The 21924-nt window shown below is 33.0% G+C and overlaps 1 protein-coding gene across 1 annotated transcript in view; it reads right to left on the minus strand.

The window, feature by feature from the left end:
- Positions 1-21924, minus strand: part of LOC125873377 (vacuolar protein sorting-associated protein 27) — a 1193133-nt gene that overhangs the window by 1036528 nt on the left and 134681 nt on the right. The gene's annotated exons all lie outside the window — the stretch shown is intronic.

The following is a 21924-nucleotide window of genomic DNA, read 5'->3' on the forward strand; positions in this document are numbered from 1 at the left end:
AGTCATCTGACATTTCATTCAACCAGTTAGTCGCCTCTTTAGTAAGAGCAATGGAAACAACCTTAACCTTATTGCTGTTTGGTTGACCCCAGGAATCTCTTGTGACTTATAAATTTCCACAAAATTCATGAGGTACTGATTTGGATCATCACCAGTTATACCCCTAAACATACCTTTCAGGTTCAACAATTGAATCATGGTGCTGGTGATTGTGAACTTAACAACTGGAGGTAGTGTAGGTAACATTATCCCTCTAGTGGATCCAGCTCCATCCAAATATCCATCATCTTCATCATACATCATGTGCATTGGATGCTGAGCTCTACCCTTGAAGCTATTGGTTGGCGCTGGGGAGGGACCAATCCATCCACTCCTCTATTCTCATCTACCACCCTAGGTTGGTTGTTCCTGCCGTTCTACTGAACACCTCTTGCAGCGGCTTCAACTTCTAGTCCCAACCTTTTTCTTTGTGCCTCAAGTTATTGTGCATTCACCATTCTCTGAAGAGTCTTTTGGAGTTTTGAGTCATAAGGGATCAATGGAGCTCTTTTACTCCTGGTACTTGGCATACACAGTAGCACTAACCTGAAAAAGACACAAACACAGAACAAAACGTAAAATTAGGAAATATAACTACAAATCGAATAAAAGCTAGTAAAACACTTCTGAATTGAAATTCCCTGGCAGCGGCGCCAAAATTTGATACGTCCAAACTTACACTTCAAATAAAAAGTGTAAACGGTCGAAGTCAATTTACAGAACTCAACTAGAGTTGAGGTCGATCCCACAGAGAATTTCTTTACAAATAGGGTTTCACTATCGCGCTTATTCAAATGTTGTTATTATCTCCTAAACAAATAACAAAATGAAAGTAAATTGGGTATGGTTGAATTGTTATAATTACCAAAACTTGCAGTCAAAATCCAGGCTCAAGACTAAAAAACTATTTTGTTGTAAGATTGATTCAATTAATTAAGAGAAACCAGGATTGTGTCCACTATAACATTAGTTCTAGTGTTCTCCTGTAATTTGAGTGTCAGGCAAATCAATGTTTACAGAATCCTTGCGAGTTAAATTTATCTAACGCTTCTCAGCCTAATCAGTTATTGATTACTCATGTCCTCTCGACCTTAGAGTGGTACTGACATTGAACCTCGCTTGAAATGATATGGTGTTAAAGATCTTTTCTCTCGAACTCAAGCTTTAACTCCAATTTGTTAATTTAATTCAGCTTTTTCCTAACTTGTATTTTTCTCTCGAACAAATACAAGATACAGGCTCGTCTAATGCATGCACTCACTAGAATTAAATGATATTGAAAGACATTAACTACAGGTTGTATACATAGACTGCCTTTTACTCATTTTACGGAATCACAACTAGAATATCGTCAAAGATCCCACAACACCAGTCGTGGTATTTAGCCACTCATTCTTTCACATAAACAATCAGTAATTAGGAATGAAAACATATGGAGAAAGACTTACAAAAATAATTAGCAAATCGACAATCACTTTGATAATCTGATACTCTGAATCCAAATTTCCAACTTATAACAATAACGAAAGATTCAAAAATCGTAAGCTAAAAATAATAATGTGTTCTTCATCGTCCGATGTAAGATAATGAATAATGTTGTGAAATAGACCTAAAGTAATTCAAAATAGAATGTTTAAAATGAGTCCTAGTCGAACTAGGACTGAAATGTCGAGTGGCTCTACGGCCCGTAGAGGGCTTCATGGACCGTGAAGCCTTCGGTGAACTTCCATTGGAACTTCCCAAAAATTTGTCCTTCAAACTTGATCACTGGAAAATTTACCATGAAATGCATGACGGTTCATAGTGAGGACCACGGTATGTGAAGTGGTCGATGGTCTTCACTTGGGTTTCAACTTTCTTCCACTCTTCAATGCCTTCACTGGAAACTGCAACACGACAAGCACAACGGACCGTGGAGAGGACCACGGCCCGTGAAGTTCGCCGTGGTCTTCACTTGTTCAATTATCCTTCCGCTCCTCTTAGGCCTTCACACTGGTTCAGTTTCACAGGCTCAAGTACGGACCGTTATAAAGTAACGGTCCGTGAAGTTAATCATGAACTTCACTTGATCATCATCATTCTCTGCTTCTTTTTCCAGTTTTCTACATACTCCAGATCTTGCCTATACCATTAACAAACATATCAAAGTGAACAAAAACATACTTAATTCTAGTATTAATTCCTCGTTTCTAAGCATCAAATGTGCCAAGATTTCGCGGCACATCAACCTCATCCAATCTAGTATTTTAGTACTCATTTCTCCTAGATCCATGATCAAGAGAGAGCATATCTATGTCGAATACTTAGCACCAATCTCATATTTACCATGAAAGTTCCTAGGTTCTGATACAAACTTACAGGATCTCAGAAGACGGGTTCTATATAAATGAGGAATAAATCCGAATCGAAATATATATAAATATTTATATATTATTATGGATGTATGGATGGATCTAATCCTTTTACCCAAGCAAAGGGTTTGTCAAGATTCAATATGTATTGTTATTGATCCCATGTGTCTAGCAGTTCTAACCCAATATAGGCGCCCTTTTTCAACTCATTAACGGGCTTAGAACCACTGCTGGCTAGACGGAGTCAATAAGACAAAGCCAATAACGTGTTACATCAAACTGACTGTACCACTATCTCGAAACCAAGTCAAGAAACCATATTAAAATTTATTTATATTTAGATAATGTCTAGATCTTTCATGGTAGATATAAAAGCGAAGTTAGCTATCCAGCATAGACATGATTCTTTAGCCGGACGTAGTCACGGCTCAGATCTAAGAAATAATACTAAAAAGATTTAAACTGAAATAAAATAGTACCTTGAAAGGGTGGCCGACTCCAAGGCCTAGAAGAGAACTATACACTTTATTAACTCCGGTAAGTATTCACCGAACTTCAAACTTTACAAAAGAAAGCTTTGCAAGAGAGAGAGGGGGTTTTTGAACCTGCCTCACCTAAACTAAAACTATACTTATTTATAGAACGGAAAAATAATATTGTACAATAATGGTGGGTCCTTTATCAGTGGGTCCTGTATGTACAATAACAATGTTTATACTATTGATTAACAGTTTATCTACCGTTGATAGTGACGTTTACTGTTAGAGATAAACTTCAGAGCTTGTCTTTTTTCTTTAGTTCTCAGAGGAAATCTTCTGCCTTTTTCAGCATCTCTTCTGAAGTTGGTTTTTCTGACTCAGCAAGTTGAGCCTCTGGAATATCTTCCGTAACATCATCACTCGTCTCACTTCTCATATAAGTGTCTATTTTTCATATTGATTAATATTGAGGAGAAGATTCCTCCTAACTTCATCCAGATAATTATTAATCATTTCTTCTTTATTTCCATCTTGAATGGAATTTTTTCTAGCAATATGCCTTACTGAGCTATCAACGATTATCCCTTTGTGAGGAGAAATACAATATTCTTGGATCTTGGTTGCAATAAGATCCAGCAGTTCTTGTCCAAATAGAGACTTTGTCTTGGGATCTTTTTCATCAATTTGACCCAAAAGTTATTATAAAAGGTTCTATATAAACAAGGAATTTTCTCTTCGATGAATCCCACTTCCGGGGTCCATTTAGGAATCCATGGGATAGAGAATTCAATGAAAAATTAAATTTGTTCAATTTTTTCAATATAAAAAATATGATCCGGGTGGTATAACTCGTTAAGATCTGGTGAAACCTTAACCCATTCTTTATATAATTTATGAAATGGATCAGGAAAAATCTTTGTCGTTGGACCGTGGTATGACCACAAGTTCAAGAACCAATTAGGGATTGATTCCGCAAATATCTTTGCACAAATTTTAATAAACCAAGTATGCTTATGCCTCTCGTTATTGTAGTAGAGGACCTTATCAAAAGCATTAATATAGTCACAATAGGTAAATTTCTCGCTGGTGTTATACCTTGAGAAGTGCTGAAATTGAACACTACCAGTATTTATCAAAATGGTCTCATAATAAGATCGAGTTTTGTATGACTCACCTGAGAAATATAATCCATTAATCAAGTATCGTTGGAATATCTTCCATGGTTCTTCTTTTCTCTGGATTTCAAAGTTTTCTCAAAGAAATATTATTTCTTTCTTTGATACCTTTTCAAAAGATTTGATATCATTAATATCTTCTTTAGCTATAGAGGCAAAAGTATCACTTTGCTTCTAAGATAAATACTCCCGTAGTGGGGTGTATAGTGGGCTATTCTTTTTGGAATATCTTTCAGATGTACTGATGAAGGCGCCACACTTTGAGTCATTTTGGAGTTTAAGTTTATCAAACTCATTCCTCCTCTTTGCAAAATTAGGGAGTTAGAAGAGGATTTGTATGAGGATCCTGATGATGATCTTTCCCTTCCGCGTGGGTTATTACCCCTGCCTCGACCCTTAGTTACCCAAGGAGGGTCCATCCTACACATAAAACACTTTGTTTTATTCGGAGTAATATTCTCCATAATCTGTCAGGTAATCGTTTGAGTAATATTCTAGAAGAATAGGACATAAATCTTCTCTTAATATGTCATCAATAACTCTTTTAAGAATAAGATCTTTCAGATCTCTAGGTAAGGAAAGAGCCCGAAGTATAGTACAAGGGTTTCATTATCCAAGAAAGTTTGGAAAAACATTTTATTGAATGTATTCATGGGATAAGAATTCAGGTAATGAGTTATCAACTCCCTTTTTATATTGGATTTCAAATTCAAAAGGAGCTAGCTGGGCCTGCCACATAGCGAATATCAACTTAGAAGCATCATGTTTAAAAATCTTTATCGAACATATACTTCAAAGATTGAGCATCAGGTTTTATCAAAAACTTTTGATTGTATAAATTATCCTGAAATTTTAACACGCATTTAACGATGGTTAGCATTTCATTAGCCACCGTAGCGTATTTCTTCTAGGCTTCTCTCCATTTTCCAGAATGAAATCTGATCAAATATTCATTTTTGTCATTGGGATTAATTTGTTTCAAAATCCCACCATGACCAATGTTAGACGCATCCGTCTCAATAATCTTTTACCAAACAGGGTTAGCAAGAGTTAAACAAGGTAAAGATTGAACATGAAGTTTAATATTCTTTACCAAAGTTGTATGTTTATCAGTCCAAGGAGATTTATGATCCTTTTTAAGCCTGTTGTATAAAGGGGACAATCACGAGATAATTTTTTTTAAAAAGGGGATATGTAATTTAAACATCCCAAAAATCTTTGTAACTAAGTCCTGTCGATAATTTAGAGTCATCTTACTATAAAGTCGTTAGCTTTTGTAGCTTACAATTGGGTGGTATATGCCTGAAATATCCACACTTGTAACACATAATGTTGGCGAGCTCATGTTTAGACCTATTCTTGGTAAATCTATTAGACTTACGAAAGTCTCTTCTTCTGTCTCGCTCTTCCTTTGATCTATATCTAGACCTCTTCTATCTATAAGGTTTATCAGGATCTCTAGAATCTCTAGAATCCCTATGCTTCTTCTTCTTGCTATTAGCCGTAGCATCAAGTGAATCGAACTGGGTACAAACGTCTCCTATCTGAGATCTTTCCTTGATTTTATCAATCTTAAGCTGTCTGGAGAACTTTAATTCATTACACAAGTTTATACCTTCCTGAGTACAAACTCCTATCAACTTACCATAAGTATAATTTTTATATGAAATTTATCCACGTTCATTTCTCAGAATCTTTTTAACCCACTGGGCAAATAATGGAAGAAGGCCATCTATAAACATAGCTTTCCAATGCTCATAACTGTTTTTGGGTAGTTCCATCACCCTACTCATATAAGTATCTTTGTACCATCGAAATTATCCCAAGGTTCTACAACGTAGACCATTTAACAGGTTAGGAATAGTATCATACTGATTGGTAAATCTACCATTAAAATGTTCTAGAATGGTTAAGACTAGGGTATAAACAACGTTTTCTCTATTTGCAACAAGAGCCATACCCAAGTTATCAACACCTTCACCACTAGAAGTAGCGTTAATCACATCAGCCTTTTGCTCAAGGTTCATATAATTATCCCACCAACCGCTAAGTTGGCCGCAAAAACCTGCAATAAATAATTTGCAAATATGTCTATCTGTATTTTTAACATTTTTACACATAGTTGCATACATAAGCATTTTATGAACAAGAATAGCTAACTGCCTATCAGTCAGACCATCAAGATTCCATTCATAAATTTCAGACCCACTATAAGAGGTATCAGTCTGATTCCAGTCTCGTTCCTCTATAAGCACATCTTGAGGAGTTGGTCGAGAATAATAATAAGTTTGCATGCTGGGTTTATAAGCAAATTTAGTATTACCACTATTCTTCTTGAGATAACCGCGAAGTTTATTAAATTATAAAGAAACATGATTTTTAAAATAAAAAGTGTTTTCCATATCATCCGCAAAATTTTCTGACAAATCCATAGGTATTGCACTAAAATCTGAAATTTTTTTATTAAGGAGTTCCTCGAAATCATAAATCGATTTGAATTTAAAATCTTTAATCTCATGAGGCCTCTGCATAGGAGAAGACATAGTAAGCGCTTCAAAATTAGTTTTAGAAGTTGAAGCTTTATCCGAAACCTTTAAATTATTTTTTATTTGAATTATCAAAGCAGTTAATTCATCTAATTTCTTTTCAAGAGAACCAATATGTTCACCCAAAACATTAACATAAAGTCCCAAATAATTATTTTGAGAAATCATGTTATTAATTTCATTGATGCTGATTGCCACAACATCTTCTTCAACAAATTTTTGAAAAGCAGTAAAAGTAATACCAATATTATTTGGTAAAATAAAAGATAAGTGAGGTGGATACACAACCTTAATAATATTACCACATTCATCTTTATAAGATCGTTCAAGAACGTTGATGAATAATGGTAGATAAGTGGTTATAAACCAAGGTACAAAATACATAATTTGATTATGTAAAGCACAAGTTTCATAAAACTCTTGAGAAATATTATTTAAATCATCAGCACTATAAGAGTCAAAAAACCATGTTTTAAACTGGTTCCATTTATCACTTAAAAATTCATTTTGAATGTATTTTTGTGCCAGTGAACCTGGACTAAAGTCTATTTGGTGTACATTAATCATCAAGTATCATTAGGATTAAAATCCATCTTAGATGCTGAAGGAATATCCTTATCAGAAATATCAGAAAATATATCATTTGCTTGAACAATATTCAAACGAGGATCAATTTTTATTTTATTAACAAGACGCTTACTTTGATCCGCAAAAATAGTTGAAGGTATACTATGTAAAGAAGCAGCACCGTTATGAGCCGAACCGTACACAGGATCAATAGGGAAATATAATGAATAACAAGCAATCTTCTATCAAAATGAATGTCTACTATAAGGAATATCATTAAATTGCATGCAAATCCTGCCATAAAGATTTTGAGTAATATAGAATACTCAAAATTAGTGACTGCATTGGCTATCTCACTAGAAGAAATAACCAAATTTAGAGTCCAAGTAGTTGGAAAATTAACATCTTCCCATTTTATAGGTCTTCTATTAGTAACCTTAGATTCAACAAAATTAGTTTCTACTAAAATAGTTTGATCAGATGTATCATATAACTTACATCTTGGATTTAACGTAGAAAGCAATTTAAAATGAATCCTATAAGATAAGCAAATCAATTCAGATCCAGGAGCATAATTATCACCATGTGTTTTAACATTTAAAGTCAAAGCATCAAGAATCTTAGCACCAGTTAATGTTAACTCTAAATTTGGCTGAGTATTAAAATAAACTGGACCATATGCCACAGTAGATTCAATCAATCCCGCCAAAGATTATCTAAAATTAAAATTTCTAGCATCACGTAGAGCAGCTAAAAATGTCGTAGGTAATCCTTTAAGAGTTAAAGGTTTAAAAGCAATTTGAACCATGCCAATATGCAAGAAATTATACTGAAGTTTACATAAGTCGATATCGCGTTTATTTAACAAACGAATAGTCTATTCTGACGGATTTAACGCCAAACATTGATCGATAGTTTTAATCAACTGTTTATGAGAAATTTTATCAAACCAACCATAATCATAAAGGTTTTAATATCAATTTTTGGAATGGTCCATTTGTTTACCAAATCAAGGTTTTGAAGTATATCTACCTCTTCCAATCTAGTACTTTTAGTACTCATTTTTCCTAGAGCCATGATCAAGAGAGAGCATATCTAAGTCGAATACTTAACATCAATATCATATTTACCATGAAAGTTCCTAGGATCTGATACCAACTTGACGGATCCCAGAAGAAATATGCTACAATGGCTCATGAATTGCTAACTATCATTAAATGCGTGTTAACATTTCAGGATGATTTATACAATGAAAAGTTTTTTGATAAAAACTGATGCTCAATCCGTGAAGTATATGTTTGATAAAGATTTTAAACATGTTGCTTCTAAGTTGATATTTGCTAGGTCGCAGGCCCAGCTAGCTCCTTTTGACTTTGAAATCCAATATAAAAAGGGATTTGATAACTCATTACCGGATTTCTTATCCTGTGAATACATTCAATAAAATGTTGTTCCAAACTTTCTTGGATAATGAAACCCTTGTTACTATATTTCGGGCTCTTTCCATACCTAGAGATCTGAAACATCTTATACTTAAAAGAGTTATTGATGGCATATTAAGATAAGATTTCTCTCATATTCTACTAGAATATTGATCAGACGATTATCTGACTGATTATGGAGAATATTACTCCGAATAAAACAAAGTGTTTTATGTGCAGGATGGTCCCTCCTTGAGTAACCAAGGGTCGAGGCAGGGGTAGTAACCCACGCGGAAGGGGAAGATCATCCCCAGGATCATCATCAAAATCGTCATACGTATCCTCTTCTAACACCCCAATTCTGCAAAGAGGAGAAATGAGTTTGATAAACTTAAACTCCAAAATAACTCAAAGTGTTGTGTCTTCGTTAGTACATCCAGAAGATATCCCATAAAATAGCCTATTATACGCCCAACTACGGCAGTATTTGTCTAAGAAGCAAAGTGATACTTTTCCCTCTATAGCTAAAAAAGATATTGGTGATATCAAATATTTTGAAAAGGTATCAAAGAAAGAAATGATATATCTTTTAGAAAACTCTGAAATCCAGAGAAAAGAAGAACCCTGGAAGAAATTCCAGTGATACTTGATTAACGGGTTATATTTCCCGGGTGAGTCATACAAAACCCAATCTTATTATGAGACCATTTCAATAAATACTGGTAGTGTTGAATTTCAGCACTTCTGAGGGTATAACACCAGCGAGAATGTTTATAACTTCTCCAAGATGATTATTAAGAAGATTATATCTATTGAAGATTGGGGTATTTCTACAATAAAAGAGAGGCAAATCAGCCTAAATAAGGTCCCTAGGAATTTCACCTATTGGGACTATATTAATGCTTTTGATAAGGTCCTCTACTACAATAACGAAAGGCATAAGCACACTTGGTTTATTAAAATTTGTGCAAAGATATTTGCGGAATCAATCCCTAATTGGTTCTTGAACTGGTGGTGATACCACGGTCCAACGACAAAGATTTTGTTGATCCATTTCTTAAATTGTATAAAGAATGGGTTAAGGTTTCGCCAGATCTTAACAAGTTATACCAGACGGATCATATTTGTTATATTGAAAAAATTTAACAAATTTATTTTGTCATTGAATTCTCTATCCCATGAATTCATAAAAGGACCCCGAAAGTGGGATTCACCGAGCAAATTCCTTGTTTATATAGAACCTTTTATAATAACTTTTGGGACAGATTGATGCAAAAAGATCCCAAGACAAAGTCTCTATCCGGACAAGAACTGCTGGATCTTGTTGCAACAAAGATCTAAGAATATTGTATTTCTCCTCACAAAGGGATAATCGCTAATAGCTCAATAAGGCATATTGCCAGAAAAATTTCCATTCAAGATGGAAATAAAGAAGAAATGATTAATAATTATCTCAACGAAGTCAGGAGGAATCTACTCCTCAATATTAGTCAATATGAAAAATCAGACACTTCTATGAGAAGTGAGACGAGTGATGATGTTGCGGAAGATATTCTAGAGGCTCAACCTGATGAGTTAGAAAAACCCACGTCAGAAGATACACTGAAAAAGGCAGAAGATTCCCTCTGAGAACTAAAGAAAAAAGACAAGCAATGAAGTTTATCTCTAACAATAAACGTCATTATCAATAGTAGATACACATTGTTGATCAACAGTAGAAACACTGTTACTGTACATACGGGACCCATTGATAAGGGACCCACCATTACTGTATAATATTCTTTTTCCGTTCTATAAATAAGTTTTGTTTTAGTTTAGGTGAGGCCAGTTTGAAAACCCTCTCTCTCTTGTAAAGCTCTCTTTTTCAAAGGTTGAAGTTCGCCGAATACTTTCCGGAGTTAATAAAGTGTATAGTTCTCTTCTATGCCTTGGATTCGGCCACCCTTTCAAGGTACTATTTTAATTCTGTTTAAATCTTTTTTGTATTATTTCTCAGATCTGAGCCGTCACTATGTCCGGCTAAATAATCATATCTATGTCGGATAGCTAACTTCACTTTTATACCTACCATGAAAGATCTAGACTTTATCTAAATATAAATGAATTTTAATATGGTTTCTTGACTTGGTTCCAAGATAGTGGTACAATCAATTTCGATGCAACATGTTATTGGGTTTGTTTTAGTGACTCCGTCTACCCAGCCGTGGTTCTAAGCCCGTTAATGAGTTGAAAAAGTGTGCCTATATCGGGTTGGAACTGCTAGACATATGGGCTCAATAACAATATGTATTGAATCTTGACAGACCCTTTGCTTGGGTAAAAGGATTAGATCCTTCCATAACCATAAAACTATCTAAAAATTTATATATCTTTCGATTCAGATTTATTCCTTGAATTCGGATATTAGTAAGCTAGATTGAAGATGACTATCTTGGTGACAAAATTATTCAATTAGCTGCTAGTAATATTGCTAGTTCAAGTTTTTCAAAAAATTCAGAAAAATGAAAGAATGATTTTGAATTTGAATTAACTGCACCTTATTCTTTGTGTGAAATTAATAACAAACTCAATAAACCAATTATTTCTACGAGAGATTCTTCTTTTGATGGTTTAAAAAATGAAATTGAAAATTTGAAAACTAAAATTCACAATTTGAAAAATAAGATAAAATCTATTAAACAAAATCAAATAATTTGCGATCATGGTGTTACTCAGATAGAAACTGGTAATAACAAAGGTAAAAATGTTGCTGAAGAAATACTGTTGCAAAGCCTGTTAATATTGATCCTAGACAAGGTATGTTTTTAGGAAAGATGCAAATTGTTACTGCTTATAAATGGTATGTTAAATGTACCATATTGATTAATAAAAGCTTTTCGATAACTGATATTGCTATGATTAATAGCGGAGCTGATGTTAGAGGCATTGAGGAAGGTCTTCTACCGACTAAATATTTTGAAAAAAAAACTCACATGGTTAAATCCGCTTTTGCACATTCTTTATATATAAAGTATAAATTTCCTAATAATCGCATTTGCCAAAATAAAGTTTGCATTCCGCATTTCTTTTTCTTGGTTAAAAATCAGTTCCCTCCAATTATAATTGGAACCCCTTTTATAAATGCTATTTATCCTTTTACTAGTATAAATGCTTAAGTTTTTTCTGCCACTTATGAAGACATGAATATTAGTTATACTTTTATCATTGACCCGATTTCTCGTGATATTAACGCTTTAATTAATATGAAGCAAAAGCATGTTGATTCTTTGCAACTTGAATTGTTCAGTATGAATATATTTTATACTTTTAAATCCACCAAAGTACAGGAAAAAAATAAATTAATATCCAAACAAATTGCTATTGATATTTTTGTTGATCATCCTAGTGCTTTTTGGAATAAAAAAAAACATATCGTTACTCTTCCATATGAAGATGATTTCTCTGAGAATAATATTCTGACCAAATCTCATCCTTGCTAGATGAACACCGAATTGGTAGAATTCTGCAAAATGGACATTGATAGTTTTTGGCAAAAGGGTTTGATAAAGCCCTAAAAATCACCTTGGTCTTGTACGACATTTTATGTTAACAATGCTGCTGAAAGGGAATGAGGTGTCTCCAGGTTGGTTATCACTTATAAACCTTTAAATAAATATTTAAAATGAATTAGGTATCATATTCCTAACAAAAAGGATTTGTTGTCCAAATTATATGATGCCAATATATTTTCAAAATTTGATTCAAAATCAGGATATTGGCAGATCCAAATATTTAAATAGCATTCTTATAGAACTGCTTTTAATGTCCCGTTTGGACAATACGAATGGAATGTGATGCCATTTATCTTGAAACATGCTCCTTTTGAATTTCAAAAAATCATGAATGATATTTTCAACACTTAGTTGGATTCTATTATTGTTTATATTGATGATATGTTGGTATATTCAAAAACTTTTGAAATGCATATCAAGCATCTAGATATCTTCAAGTAAATTGTTATACAAAATTGTTTGGTGATTTCTAAACCTAAAATGGGTTTATTTCAAACTAATGTTTGCTTTCTTGGATATCATATTTTTCATGGGTAAGTCACTCCGATTCAAAGATCTATCGACTTTGCTTCAAAATTTCCTAATGTCATTACCGACAAGACTCAGTTACGAAGATTTTTGGGAAGTTTCAATTATCTATCCCCTTTTTAGAAAAAAGTTATCTCGTGATTTGGCCCCTTTATATGGCAGGCTTAAAAAGTGTCATAAATCTCTCTGGACTGATAAGCATACAAGTTTGGTAAAGAATATTAAACTTCGTGTTCAATCTTTACATTGGTCAACTCTTGCTAACCCTTCTTGGGAAAAGATTATTGAGACAGATGCGTCTAACATCGGTTATGGCGGGATTTGGAAACAAATTAATCACATTGACAAAAATGAATATTTGATCAGATTTCATTCTAGGAAATATAGCGAAACCTAGAAGAAATACGCTACGGTGGCTCAAGAAATGCAAACCATCGTTAAAGGCATGTTAAAATTTCAGGACCATTTAAACAATCAAAAGTTTTTGATAAAAACTGATGCTTAATCCGTGATGTATTTGTTCGATAAAGATTTTAAACATCATGATTCTAAGTTGATATTCGCTACGTGGCAGGCCCAACTAGCTCCTTTTGACTTTGAAATGCAATAAAAAAAAAGGCAGTTGATAACTCATTACCGGAATTATTATCCCATGAATACATTCAATAAAATGTTGTTTCAAACATTCTTGGATAATGAAACCCACCCTTGTTACTATACTTCGGGCTCTTTCCTTATCTAGAGATCTAAAAGATCTTATTCTTAAAAGAGTTATTGATGACATATTAAGAGAAGATTTCTCTCATATTCTTCTAGAATATTACTTAGACGATTATCTGACTGATAATGGAGAATATTACTCCGAATAAAACAAAGTGTTTTATGTGTAGGATGGACCCTCCTTGGATAACCAAAGGTCGAGGCAGGGGTAATAACCCACACGGAAGGGGAAGATCATCCCCAAGATCATCATCAGGATCGTCATACGGATCCTCTTCTAACTCCCCAATTCTGCAAAGAGGTGGAATGAGTTTGATAAACTTAAACTCCAAAATAACTCAAAGTGTGGCGTCTTCGTCAGTACATCTGGAAGATATTCCAGAAAATAGCCTATTATACTCCCAACTACGTGATTATTTGTCTTAGAAGCAAAGTGATACTTTTGTCTCTACAGCTAAAGAAGATATTGATGATATAAAATCTTTTGAAAAGGTATTAATGAAAGAAATGATATTTCTTTTAGAAAACTCTGAAATTTAGAGAAAAGAAGAACCCAGGAAGATATTTCTGCGATACTTAATTAACAAATTTTATTTCCCGGATGAGTCATACAAAACCCGGTCTTATTATGAGACCATTTTGATAAATACTGGTAGTGTTAAATTTCAGCACTTCTCAGGGTATGACACCACCGAGAATGTTTATAACTTTTCCAAGATGATTATTAACCAGATTATATCTATTGAAGATAGGGGAGTTTCTACAATAAAAGAGAGGCAGATTAGCCTATATAAGGTCCCTATGAACTCTACCTATTGGAACTATATTAATGCTTTTGATAAGGTCTTCTACTACAGTAACGAGAGGCATAAGCATACATGGTTTATTAAAATTTGTGCAAAGATATTTGCAGAATCAATCACTAATTGGTTCTTGAACTGGTGGTCAAACCACGGTCCAACGATAAAGATTTTTCCAGATTCATTTCTTAAATTCTATAAAGGTGGGTTAAGGTTTCACCAGATCTTAACGAGTTCTACCACGCGGATCATATTTGTTATATTGAAAAAATTGAACAAATTTATTTTTTCATTGAATTCTCTATCCCATTGATTCATCAAAGAACCTCGGAAGTAGGATACACCGAGGAGCAAATTCCTTATTTATATAGAACCTTTTATAATAACTTTTGGGACAAATTGATGAAAAACGATCCCATGACAAAGTCTCTAAATGGACAAGAACTGTTGGATCTTATTGCATCAAATATCCAAGAATATTTTATTTCTCCTCACAATGGGATAATCGTTGATAGATCAGTAAGGCATATTACCAGAAAAGTTTCCATTCAAGATGAAAATAAAGAAGAAATGATAAATAATTATTTGTACGATGTCCGAAGGAATCTAGTCTTCAATATTAATCATATGAAAAATTAGACACTTCTATTAGAAGTCAGATCAGTGATGATGTTGCGAAAGATATTCTAGAGGCTCAACCTGCTGAGTCAGAAAAACCCACTTCAGAAGATACGCTGAAAAAGGTGAAAGATTTCCTCCGAGAACTAAAGAAAAAAGACAAGTTTTGAAGTTTATCTCTAACAGTAAAAATCACTATCAATAGTAGATACACTGTTGATCAACAATAGAAACACTGTTACTGTACATACGAAACCCATTGATAAGGGACCCACCATTACTGTAAAATATTATTTTTTCATTCTATAAATAAATTTATTTTTTTTTAGGAGAGGCAGGTTCGAAAACCCTTTCTCTCTCTCTCTCTTTAAAGCTCTCTCTTGTAAAGCTCTATTTTGCAAAGTTTAAAGTTCGTCGGATACTTACCGGAGTTAATAAAGTTTATAGTTCTCTTCTAGGCCTTGGAGTCGGCCATCCTTCCAAGGTACTATTTTATTTCTATTTAAATCTTTTTAGTAATGTTTCTCATATCTGAGCCGCGACTATGTCCGGCTAAAGAATCATATCTATGTTGGATAGCTAACTTCCCATTTATTTCTACCATGAAAGATCTAGACTTTATCTACATATAAGTAAATTTTAATATGGTTTCTTGACTTGGTTCTGAGATAGTAGTACAGTCAATTTCGATAAAACACGTTATTGGCTTTGTCTTAGTGACTCCGTCTTGCCAGTTGTGGTTCTAAGCCCTATAATGAGTTGAAAGAGGGTGCCTATACCCAGTTAGAACCGCTAGACACATAGGCTCAATAACAATACGTATTGAATCTTGACAGACCCTTTGGTTGGGTAAAAGGATAAGATCTTTCCATACAGCCATAAACTATATAAAAATTTATATATATTTCGATTTGGATTTAGTCCTTGAATTCGGATGTTAGCAAGGTGGATTAAAGATGACAATCTTGGTGAAAAATTTATTTAATTAGCTATTAGTATTACTGCTAGTTCAAGTTTTTCAAAAAATTTAGAAAAACAAAAGAATGATTTTGAATTTGAATATACTGCACCTTATTCTTTGTCTGAAATTAATAACAAACTCAATAGACTAATTATTTCTACGAAAAATTCTTCTTTTGATGGCCTGAAAAATGAAATTGAAAATTTGAAAAATGAGATTAAATCTATTAAACAAAATCAAATGATTTGTGATCATCATATTACTCAAATAGAAACTGGTGATAACAAATGTAAAAATGTTGCTGAAGAAAATACTCTTGCAAAACCTGTTAATCTTGATCCTAGACAGGTATATTTTTAGGAATGATGCAAATTGTTACTGCTAATAAATTGTACGTTAAATATACCATATTGATTGATAATATCTTTTCAATAATTGATATTGCTATGATTGATAGCGGAGCTGGTGTTAGTTGCATTCAGGAAGGTCTTCTACAGACTATATATTTTGAAAAAAAACTCACATGGTTAAATCTGCTTCTGGACATGCTTTACATATAAAGTATAAATTTCCTAATACTCGCATTGCCAAAATAAAGTTTGCATTCCACATTTCTTTTTCTTGGTTAAAAATCAGTTCCCTCCAATTATACTTGGAACCCCTTTTATAAATGCTATGTATCTATTTACTAGCATAAATGCTAAAGGTTTTTCTGCCACTTATGAAGACAGGAATATTAGTTATACTTTTGTCACTGACCCGATTTCTCGTGATATTAATGCTTTATTTAATATGAAGCAAAATCATGTTGATTCTTTGCTACTTGAATTGTTCAGTATGAATATATTTGGTACTTTGAAATCCACCAAAGTACAGGAAAAAATTAATTAATTTCCGAACAAATTACTATTGATATTTGTACTGATCATCCTAGTGCCATTTGGAATCGAAAAAAGCATATCGTTACACTTTCATATGAAGATGATTTCTCTGAGAATGATATTTCCACCAAATCTCGCCCTTACCAGATGAACACTGAATTGGTAGAATTCTGCAAAAAGGAAATTGATAGTTTTTTGCAAAAGGGTTTGATAAAGCCCTCAAAATCACCTTGGTCTTTTACAACTTTTTATGTTAACAATGCTGCAGAAAGGGAACGAGGTGTCCCAGGTTGGTTATCAATTATAAACCATTAAATAAATATTTAAAGTGGATTTAGGTATCCTATTCCTAACAAAAAGGATTTGTTGTCTAGATTATATGATGACAATATATTTTCAAAATCTGATTTAAAATCAAGATATTGGCAGATCGAAGTATTTAAAAAGCATGCTTATAGAACTATTTTTAATGTCCCGTTTGGACAAAACGAATGGAATGTGATGCCATTTGGCTTGAAAAATGCCCCTTCTGAAATTCAGAAAATCATGAAAGATATTTTCAACCCTTACTTGGATTTTATTATTGTTTATATTGATGATATTTTGGTATATTCAAAAACTCTAGAAATGCATATCAAGCATCTAGACATCTTCAAGAAAATTGTTATACAAAATGGTTTGGTGATTTCTAAACCTAAAATGAGTTTATTTCAAACTAATCTTCACTTTTTTGGACATCATAAAATTCACCCCGATGAAAAGATCTATCGACTTTACTTCAAAATTTCCTGATGTTATTACCGACAGGACTCAGTTACAAAGATTTTTGGGAAGTTTAAATTACATATCCCCTTTTTACAAAAAACTATCTCGTGATTTGGCCCCTTTATACGGCAGACATAAAAAGGATCATAAATCTCCATGGACTGATAAACATACAGCTTTAGTAAAGAATATTAAACTTCCTGTTCAATCTTTACCTTGTTTAACTCCTTCTAACCCTGCTTGGCAAAAGATTATTATTGAGTTCGATAAAACTTAAACTACAAAATAACTAAAATTGTGGCGTCTTCGTCAGTACATCTGGAAGATATTCCAAAAAATATACTATTATACTCCGAACTGCAGGAGTATTTTCTCAGAAGCAAAGTGATACTTTTGTCTCTATAGCTAAAGAAGATATTGATGATATAAAATCTTTTGAAAAGGTATGAAAGAAAGAAATGATATTTCTTTTAGAAAACTCTAAAATCCAGATAAAAGTAGAACCCTGGAAGATATTCTAGCGATACTTGATTAACGGGTAATATTTCTCGGGTGAGTCATACAAAATTCGATCTTATTTTGAGACCATTTTGATAAATATTGGTAGTGTTGAATTTCAGCACTTCTTAGGGTATAACACCAGCGATGATAATTAAGAAGATTATATCTATTGAAGATTTGGGTATTTTTGCAATAAAAGAGAGGCAGTTCAGCCTAAATAAGGTTCCTATCAATTCTACCTATTGGGACTATATTAATGCTTTTGATAAGGTCCTCTACTACAATAACGAAAGGCATAAGCATACTTTGTTGATTAAAATATGTGCAAAGATATTTGCGGAATCAATCCCTAATTGGTTCTTGAACTGGTGGTCATACAACGGTCCAACAATAAAGATTTTGCCTGATCCATTTCTTAAATTATATAAAGAATGGGTTAAGGTTTCACCAGAGCATAATGAGTTATACCACGCGGATCATATTTGTTATATTAAAAAAATTGAACAAATTTAATGTTTCATTGAATTCTCTATCCCATGATTTCATAAATGGACCCCGGAAGTGGGATTCACCGAGCAACAAATTCCTTGTTTATATGGATCCTTTTCTAATAACTTTTGGGACAAATTGATGAAAAAAGATCCCAAGACAAAATCTCTATACAGACAAGAACTGTTGGATCTTATTGCAAAAAAGATCCAAGAATATTGTATTTCTCCTCACGAAGGGATAATCGTTGATAGCTCAGTAAGGCATATTGTCAAAAAAATTTCCATTCAAGATGAAAATAAAAAAGAATGATTAATAATTATCTGAACGAAGTCAGGAGGAATCTACTCCTCAATATTAATCAATATGAAAAATTAGACACTTCTATGAGAAGTGAGACGAGCTATGATGTTGCGGAAGATATTCCTAAGGCTCAACCTACTGAGTCAGAAAAACCCACTTCAGAAGATACACTGAAAATGGCGGATAATTTCCTTCGAGAACTAAAGAAAAAAGGCAAACTGTGAAGTTTATCTCTAACAGTAAAAGTAACTATCAATAGTAGATACACTATTACTGTACATACGGGACCCACTGATAAGGGACCCACCATTACTGTACAATATTCTTTTTTCATTCTATAAATAAGTTTAGCTGTAGTTTAGGAGAGGCAGGTTCGAAAACACCCCCTCTCTCTCTCTTTAAAGCTCTCTCTTGTAAAGCTTTCTTTTGTAATGTTTGAAGTTCGTCGGATACTTACCGGAGTTAATAAAGTGTATAGTTCTCTTCTAGGCGTTGAAGTCAGTCACCCTTTCAATGTACTATTTTATTTCTCTTTAATTCTTTTTAGTATTATTTCTCAGATTTGAGCCGTGACTATGTCTGGCTAAAGAATCATATCTACGTTGGATAACTAACTTAGCGTTTATATCTACCATGAAATATCTAGACTTTATCGTAATATATATAAATTTTTGCATAATTTTATGGTTGTATGGAATGATCTAATCTGCTAGACACATGGGCTCAGTAACAATACCTATTGAATCTTGACAGACCCTTTGCTTGGGTAAACGAATTAGATCCTTCCATACAGCCATAAAACTATATAAAAATTTATATATTTTTTTATTTGGATTTATTCCTTGAATTCGTATGTTAGCGAGGTAGATTGAAGATTATCGCGCAGATTACTGTTGGTCTTCTGAGATCCTGCAAGTTGGTATCAGAGCGTAGGAACTTTCATGGTAAATATGAGATTGATGTTAAGTATTCGACATAGATATGCTCTCTCTTGATCATGGATCTAGGAGAAATGAGTACTTAAAATACTAGATTAAAGGAGGTAGATATACCTCAAAACCTTGATATGTTAAACAAATGGACTATTCCAAAAATTGATACTAAAACCGTTTATGATTATGGTTGGTTTGATAAAATTTCTCATAAACAGTTGATTAAAACTACTGAACAATCTTTGGCGTTAAATTCGTTAGAACAGACTATTTGTTTGTTAAAATAAACGTGATATCAAGTTATATAAACTTTAGTATAATTTCTTGCATATTGGCATGGTTCAAATTGATTTTCAACCTTTAACTCTTAAAGGGTTACATGAGACATTTTTAGTTGCTTTGCGTGATGCTAGAAATTTGAATTTTAGACATTCTTTGATGTGATCGATTGAATCTACTGTGGTATATGGTGCAGTTTATTTTAATACTCAGCCGAATTTACAGTTATCTTTAACTGATGCTAATATTCATGATTCTTTGACTTGAAATGTTAAAACACATGGTTATAATTATGCACCTGGATCTGAATTGATTTGCTTATCTTATAGGATTTATTTTAAATTGCTTTCTACGTGAAATCCAAGATGTAAGTTAGATCATACATCTGATCAAACTATTTTAGTAGAAACTAATTACTTTTGATTTTAAAAATCATGTTTCTTTATAATTTAATAAACTTCGCAGTTATACCAATAAAAATAGTGGTAATACTAAATTTGATTATAAACACAACATGCAAACTTATTATTATTCTTCAACAACTCCTCAAGATGTGATTATAGAGGAACGAGACTGGAATCAGACTAATACCTCTTATAGTGGGTCTGAAATTTATGAATGGAATCTTGATGGTGTGATTGTTCATAAATGCTTATGTATGCAACTATCTGTAAAAATGTTAAAAATACAAATAGAAATATTTGTAAAATGATTATTGCAGGTTTTAGCGGCCAACTCAGAGGTTGGTGTGATAATTATATGAACCTTGAGCAAAAGGTTGCTATGATTAATACTACTTCTAGTGGTGAAGGTGTTGACAACTTGGGCATGGCTCTTATTGAAAATAGAAAAAAACGTTGTTTATACCCTAGTCTTAACCATTCTAGAACATTTTAATTGTAGATTTACCAATCAGTATGAGACTATTCGTACCGTGTTAACTAGTCTACGTTGTAGAACCTTGGGATAATTTCGATGGTATAAAGATACTTATATGATTAGGGTGATGAAACTACCCGAAAATAGTTATGAGCATTGCAAAACTAAATTTATTGATGGGCTTCCCCCTTTATTTTCCTAGAGGGTTAAAAAGATTCTGAGAAATGAACGTGGAGAAATTTAGTATAAAGATTATACTTATGGTAAGTTGATAGGAGTTTGTACTCAAGAAGGTATAAACTTGTGCAATGAATTAAAGCTCTCCAAACAGCTTAAGATTGAAAACATCAAGGAAAGATCTTAGCTAGGACTCTTTTGTACCTGGTTCGGTTCACCTGATGTTGCGGCTAATAGCAAGAAGAAGAAGCATAGGGATTCTAGAGACTCTAATAAACCTTATAGATAGAAGAGGTCTAGATATAGATCTAAGGAAGAGTGAGATGGAAGAAGAGCCTTTCGTAAGTCTAATAGATTTACCAAGAATTGGTCTAAACGTAAGCTCGCCAAGATTAAGTGTTATAGGTGTGGCAATTTCTGGCATATAGCACACAATTGTAAGCAAGAAAAGCTGAAGGCTTTAGAGTTAGATGAAGAAATTCATGATAAGGTTTATAGTTTCTTATACACTTATGGTTCTGAGTCCGATTATGATTCTGATTCAGGTTCTGAAGAAGATATTGATTTGCCTGATTTATCTGATAATAATCAGCATGTTGATATGAATGGTTGCAATAATTGTCATGGTGATATCTCCTCTTGTGAAAATGATGAGTTTATAAATTACAATCTCAATTTTAAGATTTGAATTTGAATACTATTACTTCTGATAATGTGATAGAACTTTTGAAAGAAGTTACCGATAACAATCTTCGTGAAAAAATTATTCAATTAGCTGTTAGTAATACTGCTAGTTCAAGTTTTTCAAAAAATTCAGTAAAACAAAAGAATAATTTTGAATTTGAATATACTGCACCTTATTCTTTGTCTGAAATTAATAACAGACTCAATAAACAAATTATTTCTACGAGAGATTCTTCTTTTGATGATTTGAAAAATGAAATTGAAAATTTGAAAAATGA

The sequence above is a fragment of the Solanum stenotomum genome, chromosome 8, assembly GCF_019186545.1.
Source record: "Solanum stenotomum isolate F172 chromosome 8, ASM1918654v1, whole genome shotgun sequence".
Classification (NCBI taxonomy): Eukaryota; Viridiplantae; Streptophyta; class Magnoliopsida; order Solanales; family Solanaceae; genus Solanum; species Solanum stenotomum.